At 41.7% G+C, this 13223-nt stretch overlaps 1 protein-coding gene across 4 annotated transcripts in view; it reads left to right on the top strand.

The window, feature by feature from the left end:
- The window catches only part of LOC149322298 (RNA binding protein fox-1 homolog 3), a 545247-nt gene that overhangs the window by 339774 nt on the left and 192250 nt on the right, over positions 1-13223 (top strand). The window lies entirely within an intron of this gene.

Below are 13223 nucleotides of genomic sequence, written 5' to 3'. Positions count from 1 at the left end.
GCCTGATGGCTCCCTCTGAGGCCGAGATGACAGTTGAGGAGGGAGGGGCCTCTTCCTTCAGGCAGTCCCTGATGTTGCTGGGTCTGCCTGATGGCTCCCTCTGAGGCCGAGATGACAGTTGAGGAGGGAGGGGCCTCTTCCTTCAGGCAGTCCCTGATGTTGCTGGGTCTGCCTGATGGCTCCTTCTGAGGCCGAGATGACAGTTGAGGAGGGAGGGGCCTCTTCCTTCAGGCAGTCCAAGATGTTGCTGGGTCTGCCTGATGGCTCCCTCTGAGGCCGAGATGACAGTTGAGGAGGGAGGGGCCTCTTCCTTCAGGCAGTCCCTGATGTTGCTGGGTCTGCCTGATGGCTCCCTCTGAGGCCGAGATGACAGTTGAGGAGGGAGGGGCCTCTTCCTTCAGGCAGTCCCTGATGTTGCTGGGTCTGCCTGATGGCTCCCTCTGAGGCCGAGATGACAGTTGAGGAGGGAGGGGCCTCTTCCTTCAGGCAGTCCAAGATGTTGCTGGGTCTGCCTGATGGCTCCCTCTGAGGCCGAGATGACAGTTGAGGAGGGAGGGGCCTCTTCCTTCAGGCAGTCCAAGACGTTGCTGGGTCTGCCTGATGGCTCCCTCTGAGGCCGAGATGACAGTTGAGGAGGGAGGGGCCTCTTCCTTCAGGCAGTCCCTGATGTTGCTGGGTCTGCCTGATGGCTCCCTCTGAGGCCGAGATGACAGTTGAGGAGGGAGGGGCCTCTTCCTTCAGGCAGTCCCTGATGTTGCTGGGTCTGCCTGATGGCTCCCTCTGAGGCCGAGATGACAGTTGAGGAGGGAGGGGCCTCTTCCTTCAGGCAGTCCAAGACGTTGCTGGGTCTGCCTGATGGCTCCCTCTGAGGCCGAGATGACAGTTGAGGAGGGAGGGGCCTCTTCCTTCAGGCAGTCCAAGACGTTGCTGGGTCTGCCTGATGGCTCCCTCTGAGGCCGAGATGACAGTTGAGGAGGGAGGGGCCTCTTCCTTCAGGCAGTCCCTGATGTTGCTGGGTCTGCCTGATGGCTCCCTCTGAGGCCGAGATGACAGTTGAGGAGGGAGGGGCCTCTTCCTTCAGGCAGTCCCTGATGTTGCTGGGTCTGCCTGATGGCTCCCTCTGAGGCCGAGATGACAGTTGAGGAGGGAGGGGCCTCTTCCTTCAGGCAGTCCAAGATGTTGCTGGTCTGCCTGATGGCTCCCTATGCACATGGGCGCCACCATGCATCATGAGAGGTGCCGCGGTTGTGACATAGTGGGGCCACGCGAGGGCGCCTAGGGTGCCCTTTCTGCGGCCCCGGAAGGAGCTCCGTTTTGGAGCTCCTTCCAGCTTTGTGTCGCTGGGCACAGCCTTTACATGGCTGCGCCAGTGACGCAAAGAAGAAAGGGGCCAAGCGGCCCCTTTCTCCTCCTCCCCGCCACCGCCGGGTGTCCTTGGGGCTTGAAGCCCCAAGGACACCCCTTTCCAGGCCGTGGGGAAGCAGCCTTTTGCAGCTTCCCCGCAGCCTGGAAAGCGGTGGATCGGGGCCTTGGAGGCTGCCGTTGTGGCAGCTGAGGCCCCGATCCAGCGGGGAAAGGGCCAGTTACAGGCCGCCCCAAAGGGACAGTCTGTAACGTGCCTTGGTATCTGCTGAGGTTTGGTTCTGGGCCCCTCCCTCAATGGATACCAAAATCCATGGATGTTCAAATCTCACTAAATACAATGGCTAATAAAATGGTGTCCCTTATATAAAATATATACTTATTATTATTATTATTATTATTATTAACCTTTATTTATATATTATTAACTTTTAATATTTACTTCTTTTTAATTGGTCCTGAATTTTTCACCATTTAATGCCAGTGAATGAACCTGAGCTCTAGCAATAAGGAGAGTAGAGAAAAGAGAACTACCCTCTATCCTCTTTCTCTACTCTATGCAAAATTGTATATACCTTCATTAGATTTCCATATACTCTCTTTTGTTCTTAATTCAGCAACTCCAACCATTCCAAACCATGCAATTTCTCCAGCCACTTATTAATTTTGGTTGTCCTTTCCTACAACTTTTTCAGCTCCGCCATTACTATTTTTTGGTCTGTTATTGACCAGAACTGTGACCAGCACTCCCAAGTGTGGTCATTTCATTTATAAATATGAGAACCTACGTATCATAAGTTATCATTCTAGGCATCATGCTCCAATCCTATTTGGTTACCCCTTTCTACCTCTTTTCCAATATCAGTTATAGGTGTGATGACCAGAACTATACATAGTATTTTGCAATGTGATCACATCGTGGATTTGTACAAGGGAAGCATGATCTTGGTAATTTTATTTCTAATTCCCTTCCTAATTATACCCAACATGGATCATTTTATAGCACTTGCACACTGTGTCAACATTTCTACTGAGCTACCTATCACCTTTTCTTGATCAGTCACTGCCTGCTCAGATCCCATCAGTGTATATGTGAAGTTAGGATTTTTCACCCATAATTGTATCTCTTCATATTTGCTAGTTTGAATTTTTATTTGCCTTATTAATGTCTATTCATGCACTTTGGAAAGATCTTTTCATAGCTCTTCACAATCTGTTTCTATTCTAACCACTCTAAACAACTTAGTGTTGTCACCAAGTATGGTTCCCTCATTATTCCCCCCTATCAATAGGTCTTGCATCAGGAGATTTTCTTCATCTCAAACTTGGTAGATATACATTCTTTGGATTTTCTTTTGAGAATATTTTGTTTCCAGTCCTGCATGTGCTAATATACTATCACAATACTCACTGGATGGAAGGATGCGTTAGGAGATGGTACATCCATCTTTGTATTTCCTTAATAAGGTCTTATAAAGTCATTTTGGTGTAGTGTTTGGCTATTTGACTAAGGCACTGGGAGACCCAAGTTCAGAGCCGTGCTTAGCCCTGGAAGCCCACTGGGTAACCTTAGGCATGTCACACACTCTCAGCCTCAGAGGAGGGCAATGGCAAACATCTTCTGAATAAATCTTTCCAAGAAATACCCATGATAAGGTCACTGTAAGCCAGAAGGCATATAACAACCCATTTGGTATCTTATATATTTTTCTCTTCTTTGATATATTTATTGTATGTTTGAATCAATTTTCTAATATTTCTTTTGTTATTTTATCACTGTCTTCATAGTAGTCAATTTGGTAACTCCTTCAGTTATTGTTGTTTTTTAAATACAATGTATTCTGTTTTTTTTCCATTGTTCTGTAAAAATGCATCTCCAAGTAGGCAATATACATAGTGATTGACCTGCCCATCTTAAGCACCACCTCCCCACCTTAAAAACAGTTCTGAGGAGGCTATTTCTACTCTCTGTTCTTTAACTAGTTACCCTAAGAAAAGGAAGGCACATACTAGACTGGGAAGTGCAATTAATCACAGACAAAGACATTTTATCACACATTTATCGAAACTTTAATGATAACATAAAGAAGCAGAGGGATCTGTGGATGGATGGAGATGGAGGGAGAAAAGAGACCAGCTTGCAATTTGAAGGAGGGGAAATTCTAACTGTGAAGCCCCAGGTTTGCTAACCATCCTGATAGATCAATAAATGAGCATCACAATGAAGAGGCAAACAAGGGAGTTTTGAGATATCTCATGCAGCTGAGAGGGCTGAACAGAGAGATCCCAGGACTTGTTTTAACACCTGTGGAGCAATTTGGTTCTGAATCATTCTGATATGAAATCCACAAAGGCTGTGTAAAATGCACAATGCTGGAAGCCAAGTGGGAGAGGGGAGCTAAGCTCTGAAAGCAAAAGCTATTATGAATAATAACAGTAATAATAATTTTGTATTACAGTTGTGCCTGGAGAGTTCCCAACTCTTTTACACTGTAACTTACACTGTAATTTATACTGTGTACTTGGATCTGAGCATGGCTTTTAAGTGTATTTTTGGAAAATATCATCCTGAACATTTATAGTATGTAATAAATAAATACAAATTTCAGTATTTATTTCATAGGTACTACATAAAAAAGGGATGTGGTGGCTTAGTAGTTAAGACACCAATTCTGATTATGGTAAGGTTGGAAAGTTGCTAGTTCGAGGCCCAAGTGCCGCATGATGGGGTTCATTAGTCCCAGCTTCTGCCAACCTAGCAGTTCAAAAGCATGTAAACGTGCAAGTAGATAAATAGGTAGCACTTTGATGGGAAGGTAACAGCATTCCATTCAATCATGCTGGTTACATGATCATGGAGTTGTCTTTGGACAACGCTTGCTCTTCAGCTTAGTGATGAGCACCACCCCCTACAGTCGGTTATGACTATACATTCATGTCAAGGGAAAACCTTTACCTTTACTGCATATTAACAAGATGCATCTGAAATTTTGTAATTGTCCAATTGCAGTGCTTTTAACAGAATGTAATGTTTTCTTTAGAATTACTTCAAACCTGTGTCGTTTGTCTTTACAAATGGCACAAATTTGAACAAATTCTAAGGAAATCATTGAGCACTAGGACCTCACCACCTCCTCTAGAAAAAGTGGCACCTCATCATTCTCTACTGTAGAGCCTCCAAGCTTTTCTGAGTTGCTCTAGCAAAACCACTGCAAATTCCATGAAACCAAAAGTCAAAACCCAAAGTCAGAATTTTTCATTGGACTCAGATTAGTGTGTTGATGGGGAAATTAGTTGTCTTCTTAAACTAAACATAGTTGCAGGTTTTGCTGCAGGTTGTTTCTTTATTATCCTCGTTGTGATGATCAGTAGGATATTTTGACTGATAATGATCACAATGGGGGAATAAACTTATCATGGAAAATCCATTTTGGTGAATATATCGTCGTTACTGAAACAGGTCAGAGGCCTACCTAGTCTAGCATTTTGTTCATATGGTTGCCAAAAAAGATTCCTATGGGAAGCCCACAAGTGGAACTTGCGCATAATAATAATAATAATAATAATAATAATAATAATAATAATAATAATTTTATTTATATTTTCCCGCCTCTCCCTATGGATCGAGGTGGGATTACAGCCAGTATCAATTCACAATACATCACAATTACATCACACATCCCCTTGCCATTTCCCGACAGCCAATATACAGAGGCTTACTGCCTCTGACTGTGGTAGAAAAATATAAGAGTAGTAGCCATTGATAACCTTATCTTCCATGAATTTGTCTGATTTCCTTTTAGAACTATCCATCACTACATCCTCCAGAAGCAAAGTCCATAGATTAATTATGAGTTAATTTAATTTGTTAATTTTAGAAAGTCAAGCGGAAGCTGCAGTTGGGAGAAATAAATGGAGAGGAACATATGACATACAAATAGAGCAGGTTCAAGCTATAGAAGTTTTTTAAAGCAATTTTTTAAACAAAAATCTAACAATAAATATGAAAAACAAAACATTGGTCCATAAAATGGAAACATTCAATATACATTCACATCTCCAAGAAAGAAGACATCAGGGACTGCAGTAACCATCAGACCATTCCATGTCTCTTGAAAGCAAGGTGATGGTAATGATTTTGAAACAAAGATACTAACTGTTAAGGAGCAAGAACTGTCAGACATCCAAGTGGCATTTTAAAAAAGAAGAGGCACTAAAGATCTTATCACAAACATTTATTAACTGATAGAGTGAACCAAACATTTCAGAAGATAATCAGCCCATGCTTGTGGATTATTGCAAAACATTTGACTGTGTAGATCATAAAAAATTATGGATCACTGTAGAAAAAAAAATAGTGTGCCATAACATTTTATTGTCTTGATATGTAATCTAAACTCTAGATAAGAGGCCACTGTCAAAACAGGATATGGAGAAATGAAATGGTTTTCAGTTGGCAAGAGGGAGCCAATCAAAGGTGTATTTTACCACCCTTTCTATTTGATTTGTACACAGAACATATCATATGTAAAACAGGTCTTGAAGGACAAAAGTGTAATAACTGGATGAAGAAACAATAATTTAAAATATGCAGTTGATATACCTTATCTCTAGAAGAAAATAGCCAAGATTGGACCACCTCTTGAAGTTAGTGTAGGAAGTAAGGAAGAAAGTGTAAATGCAGGATTACAGCTGGATAGAAGACAAAAATAATGACCACAGATTATATATATATATATATATATATATATATATATATATATTAAAAAAAACTTTTAAAAAGATAATGAAGACATAGAAATAAATATTTTGTATACCTTGGCCCAGTCATCAATTAAAACAGAGACTTTAGTAAAGAAATCAGAAAATTTAGAAGGGCAATTATGAAAGAACTAAATGCAATCTTCAAGTGTAAAAGATATACCATTAAAAAGTACAGTGTGCCTGTGCCTTGCGTGGACACATTTTTCGTGGCTTCCAGCTTACACGGAAGCTGCTTGGGGAGGGAAACAATGGGGAGGGAAACATTATTTCATATGGGGCCCACTGTAATGTTATAATCATCCATGCCATAATATTTCTGATTTCTATGTATGGTTCTGAAAGTTGGATGGAAAGAAAGCTGATAGAAAGAAATTAAATCATTTGAAATTTGATGCTAGAGTGCTGTGGATATCCTGGAAAGCCAAAAAGAGTAATAAATGGATCTGAGGGCAAATCAAACTTGAACGAACTCTCACTAGAAGTCAAAATGACTAAATTGAGGATGTTATACTTTGGACATATCATGACGCAGTGGGGAAGATGATAAAGCTATGTAAAGCTGAAGGCAGTAGGAAAAGAGCAAGATCACAGTACTTAAGGAATAATTCAATAAACAAAGCCACGGCTGTGAATTGGCAAGAACTGAGCAGGGCTGGTGATGACTCAAACATCTCCCCCATCTATTATATCACTATGTATTTATTAGTGCATGGTACCAGACTCTCTTCACAGTGAGATTAGCCAGCAGTTACCCAAACTCCCTGGCAGCTGATTCCCACCTTCCCCCAAATCCAACTGCTTCAACAGTCTGTGTTTGTTGCATATGGCTCCAGCATATGGTGTTGCAGGTACAGCAGAGGGCCAAATTGTTCAGAGCAAAGGGCCCCACCTCCCAAAAATATAGCTGGAACTTGAATGTAACTGAAACAAGCCAGATGTATCTGTTTTCTCTTAAATTTGATTCCAGACAGACAGCTACAATGAAGCGATTACAGCGTTTAGACTTCAGAAACATTGGTTGCTCCCTTCATCTCAGGAGGTTCAGGCATTTAGCACCATCTGTCTGATCTTTGGCTCAAAGATTGAATCTGAACATGAGGCTGGGGCCCAGTCTACCTCCTCATTCCTAATGAATCAAGCTCACCATCTTATTAAAGTATTTATAGACAGATGAGACAGAATACTCCTGGGGACTCTTTCTAGGAGGACTGTGTTTCTTTTCTGTTCTGGTTAAAAGCAATAGAGGGGAGATATATATATCTTATGTGGAAAGGTTATTTTGGCCTTTGTGTATTGCTTAAACTATTGCTATGAAGCCCAAGACCTCATGGGACATCTTAGAAAATGAAATGTTAAATTGATATATACGTGCAAAACTTCATGCTTCAGCCCATTTCACATTTTCACTATGCTTTTGAGTGACTGCATGGGGAAAGGATCGAGATCAGGATCATCCTGTGCATTGATATTCAGGAGTAAATATGAATACATCAAGTTCAGTCAGTAACTAAGGCCTGTTACAGACAGTCAAAATAAAGCTGCTTCGAGTCACAGTGGAGGTATGGTGTTTCAATGATGCATGCGTCCTAAGAGTCCAGAAGCCGCACCAAAGCCACACTCCAGACTGGAGCGTGGCTTTGGTGTGACTTCTGGACTCTTAGGACGCATGCATCATTGAAACACCATACCTCCACTGTGACTCGAAGCAGCTTTATTTTGGCTGTCTGTAACAGGCCTAAGTGTACTGACTGTTTACATTTTATTTGTTTGTTTGTTTAATTTTGGACAATAGCTCCCTGAATCCCTTGGCCAGCATGGTTACTGGCTATGGGCACTAGGGGATTCTGGGATTCTTAGACCCAATTAGTAACTTTACTGACATTCTATAAGGAACACAGAAGACCACAGAGGGGGAAACTTTGGTGGACCTGGAGATCACTCTTCTATACATGGGACCTTCTGGATTGCCTGGTTTTGAAAAATGTCACAGAGCCCCAATTTAAAAGAGTGTATTTTCTCCTCACACACACATCCCCACAAATGATGGATTCAGGGGAGTCTGAATGGGTCTTGGAGGCCATGTCAAATGTCATGTTGCCTCCTTTGACTGGTAGTAGCTTTCTAGGATCCCAAGCTGATGCCTTTCCCTTTCCTGCAAAGTTAGAGTTACGATCTGGGAACTTCTCAAAGAGTTTTACCAAGGAGGGATTTTTCTTCCCAAACACATCTCTGCTCTGCTACTGAACAAATATGAGGAAGCAGCTTTCTAGATTAGATTATGGAGTCCAGCCTTATTGTACAGCCTTTCCTTTCGCTCATACTCAAGGGCCAACAGTGTTCTTTCATCTTGGTTACCAGAACTTGTGGAAAGTCAGCCACAATGATCTGCTTCCTTTAACAGCTCCAGCTTGGAGCTCAGGAGAGTGCACTATAATTCTCCCAAGGTGCTTGGAGGATCTTAGAAGAACAGTGCTATGGTATCCTCCTCTGCTCAGAAGTTAAGGGAAACGTCTGTGCCTTGTACAGAGAGGTGGGGCACTTGCCATGGTGAGGGGTTGGCACTTGAAATTGTAGACCTTTGATCCCTCTCTCTTGAGAAAAAAGTGACAGATGACATTTCTTCCATGGCCTTGCCAGTGAGAGCTTTAATGAGCAGTGTCTTTTAGCACCCAGGAAGGTATTGTTATCACTATGAGCTCAAAGCAAGCTTATTTTGGTATGTAACCTACTCTCAGCTTGGGAAAGCTCTGTTCATTAGAGATGTACTTTTATTTTCTTTCATACTGCAGTTAGAAGTTGCTTCAGGGTGAGCAGATACTAATAACTGTCATCTTCATTTACAAAACAGCGAATTGCAGGTTCTTCTCATAAAAAAATCAGTAACTCCTCCTTTTTTAATGCTTCTGCTGTGGACTATCTTACTTTTTTTTCTTGACATCATTTTGCTTCTTTCTAAACTGCTGACACAAATAACCCTATAAATTAGCAGATGGTGGCACAGGGAAATCTCTTGGCTTCTCTCTTTTTTCCATTTTTTAAATAGTTTGATTTTTATAATGGGGATTTGGGTGGGTGCCAGAAATTCCTCAACTGGCAAAATGGAGACTGAGTTAAGTAGGAGGGAGAGGGAGGGGGACGGTATGTGTGCATTGCAGCTGGATTGACATGAACCATTACATTCAGGGACTGATGTAGTATTTAGAATCTTACAGGACTTTGAAGGTCATCTAATCCAACCTCCTGTTGGAGGCAGGAAATCCACAAATGGAGTATCTGCCATAGATGGTCATCTTCCTGCCACACCCTTTTAATTGCCCGCACTGTTAAATTGCTCTTACCCATCATAAATTTCTTGTAAAGTTTAATCAAAACATTCTCTTCTGAAATTCAATCCATTCCTGACTTCTGGGGCAGCAGAGAACAATTTCTTTCCCAGCTCCTATATGACACCTCCTTCAGATATCTGCAGACTGCTGTCCTATATCGTCACCACTACTCTCTTCTCTTCTCTAGGCCAGACATACCCATGTACTTCATTTTTTTCTTGCAGGAATTTTTTTTGGTACCCCTGGCCACTTTTGTTTACTTCCTCTGAACCTGTCCATATTTGTCCATTTCCATTTAAAGGCAACATTTCCTGGCAGAATTTAGAATTGCTTTCATTTGTTGGCACTATAGACTAATTCAAACTATTTCTGAGAGTCTATTGTGATGTTACAGCCACTCACAGTACCCTAAAAATTTTCTTGGCCCTTTGTACTAGAAACAGAAAATAAGTCTTGCAGTCTGGTTTCTTTAGAGTTAGCTTCTAGGTTTGTTTATGATTTAGGTTTATCCTATGAATAATGACAGAGAATATCTAATCTGTTACCAATAGGTACAGCTCCACCCTTCATGCTTTTCTGATGATTCCAGTTTTTCATTCTGAAATTACTGACCATGTAGGTTTTTTTTATAAAAACAATTGGTTCAAACATCAGTTCTTGGCTGATATGTAACTTAAAACATTTACTGGAAATTGCCATAGATTATACTGCTTTGCTTGGGGAGGAGAGAAGTCTATGCAACACACCTGACTGTTTCAAATTTAGATGTGCATGTACATCCTCCTCTTCCAGCACTCCATCCCATGAAGATCTCATGGCTAAAAAGAAGGGAAAATCCCACCTAAATTCCCTGGCTCCCTAGCCTGATGAGCCTCATCTCTGATGACTGTTGTCCTACCAGCTGACACCCTTATTCTAATAGGTGATAAACAATTGCATTCTCATGGCCAGCCGATGTAGTGATGCTCAGTTCTGTAGTGTTCTTCTCTACTCCAAGTACATAAATTTTGTTGAATTTCTGATTATATTTTTCATCAGAGAAAAGTAGAAAGAGAGATGGTGCCCTAGTTTCAACCTATGGAATCCTCCTGAAATCTGTGTTGCTCACAGGCACGCACCCCCATTCAAGCCTATGGGGCTTGAGTATCTACAAGTTTCCATGGGGGGGGGGGCAGAACAGATCCCCCTGTGGAAACAGAGGGCTGACTGTATATCTAAATTGGCCAGGGCAAGAGAAACATTCCATCCTGCTTTCCAGAAGTTGGGATTCTATGACTCTGGAGGAGTAACCAATTTATTTTATTTTTATTTTTGGTTATTTGTTTTTTTCATATCCCATGCCCACTTTAACCTTAAAAAGTCATTTGATTCATTTTACACAAATTTAAAACATTGCTAGTACAAATGTAGAGGAACTGAGGGACTAATAAATGTTCTAGAACATGGTATTCCTATTCTAATTCTTCTGACACACCTTTTAGGGTCATGGTTTTGGGAGCAAGTAATAGGAACTTGATGGATTGCAGGTCTAATCCCTGAAAGAGGGCAAATCAAACTTGCATATCCCAGCATGCAGAGCAACAGAGCTCAACTGGAGCTCTCTCTCTCTCTCTCCCTCTGTGTCTCACTCTCTCTCTCTCTCTTTCTTTCTCTTTCTCTCTCTCTCTCTCTCTCTCTGTGTGTGTGTGTGTGTGTGTGTGTTGTGAAGGTGCACATGACAGCTCCACAGATATATTTTGTAAGGTGGTTATTAACAGTTTCTTGCCTTCCCCTGTTGGGTATGCACTCGGGCCAACAATGCACATTTCCCTCTTGGTATACACTCCTTGCCTTTTGCTTTGCAGCCTATGATAATCCGTAGTGGTTTATCACCATTTGCCAGAAAGCTGTAAAAAATCTCCCCATATTCCATTGGGGAAAGTTTTTGTACCTCCCCTGAGTGCCAAGAATCCAAATACAAATCTATTCCTCTCGAAGTGCAGTCGTCAGAGAAAACCAAAGACCGTTTGTCAGGCCAACTTCAGAAGAGCTGCATGCATTCTGACAAACTGCAGAGGCTTATGTTTTATTCACCAGGCCTGAAAAATACCTTCTTGAATAAGGGGGCCCATAAATAAACCAGCATGATGAATATTACACAGAATAAGAAGTGATACAGTGGGGGCCCTACTTGAGCACTGCACAATGGGCCTAGAAAGGATGTGGCTTTCTTGCGTCTAATTCTGTTTGATGGGCTTGATAAGGGAATCAGGCAGAGGGTGGGAGAGGGAATTTCCTAGATATATATATATATTTTCCTTCCAAGGGAGATAGACATGATTGGATATCATATTCTGTTGTGCTTTTGTCTGCACCTCACTGCAAAACCTGGATGTTCTGCATCTTTAAAATAAAGATGGGAAGCCCTGGCATAGAGCACCCAATCTCCATTACCTTGCCCTTTCCAGGGACAGCCTGGAGCAGAAGCAAGTGTGATGATAATGCTTACGTATTCCTCTTTAAGACACACACACACACACATTTGAGATCCTGCTCTGTAGTGTTTCTAAGCAAGAATAGAGCAGGATTTCCAGACAGCAGTCCAGGAGACAAGCCTGGAAAACTGACTGCTGAAAGCAGAACCCCGAAGGCTATGATTACTTGAATAGCTGCTGCCTGCTTTGAAAGTAAATGCTCTACTTTGCAGCATGGAAACTGGCCATAGCAGAAGTTCCCAATTGGTTTCTTAAGAAAAGAATGTACCTTCTTTTTTGTTTTGAGTTTTTGCTTTTCTTTTTTGCTTTTGCACTTCCTTTTAGCCCCATCCCACTCTACACTGCACTGTTTGAAGCATCTGACCAAGGACAAGTCTTCCCTGTGTTGTGTTCCACTTCATATTTGGGGTTCATCTGTCCCTAAAGATTAATTGCAGCAAATCGCGTGACTAAAATTTGTCTACAGTTTGCCCTGGAAAAGATGCTTTTCTTCATGCAGTTTTTACTGTGAAATCGTTTGATAGGTGGGTTTGTGGAATGGAGGTAGTTGTTCAAGAAAATAGTTACACAGAAACAGTTACATGAAACAGATCATTTTTAAACCCTTGATGCATAATCCTCCCCAGCCTCTAGCACTTCTGAAAGGAAGAGGGAGATTATCCATGGCCATTTCAGAACCACTAAGTGTAAGTGCCTGAGCATTTCTATATGCATACACTAGCTCACTTACACACATACACAAGCACAGTAATATGGTCTGGTATGTTCCATTACTGACCTCACTTATGGTCAATTGCAATCAAAGTTTTGAAGATGAAGAAATGCATAGAATTTAGTTGTTGGCATAACTGTTTTGTTTTCTATCACTGTGAAGGAGGAGTTATGTTCCCTAACATCACTCACAGAACATGTAATAGTGTATGTGTATATTTCTACCAGCACCACTACTTGAGCTATAAGATGCATATTTGGTCCAGGAGTGATGAAGACAATTTACAGTGTTGTTCCCATAGCTTACACCTTCAATTTCTCTCCAACCACAGGTCTCTCCTTTCAGTTGTTTTGTCTGTGATTCTATGGTTCTATACAATTTAGGTCTGGATTCTACCTATCGTCTCTTATCTTCTCTCTCTCTCTCTCTCTCTCTCTCTCTCTCTCTTTCTCTTATTGAAGAGACATGTTAAGGTTAAGGTTTAGTGCTAATGATGTGCAATGCTGAGGGCTGGAGATGAATCAGTGAAGCTGTGGGTACAAGATTGTTCAAAACATAGCTGATGTCGGGCTAAACACATGTGTG

Source organism: Sceloporus occidentalis, unplaced genomic scaffold (genome assembly GCF_023333645.1).
Source record: "Sceloporus occidentalis isolate IW3139 unplaced genomic scaffold, rSceOcc1.0.p SCAF_1, whole genome shotgun sequence".
Classification (NCBI taxonomy): Eukaryota; Metazoa; Chordata; class Lepidosauria; order Squamata; family Phrynosomatidae; genus Sceloporus; species Sceloporus occidentalis.
Note: the sequence above shows the minus strand (reverse complement) of the source record. Positions and strands in the feature narration are given on the sequence as shown.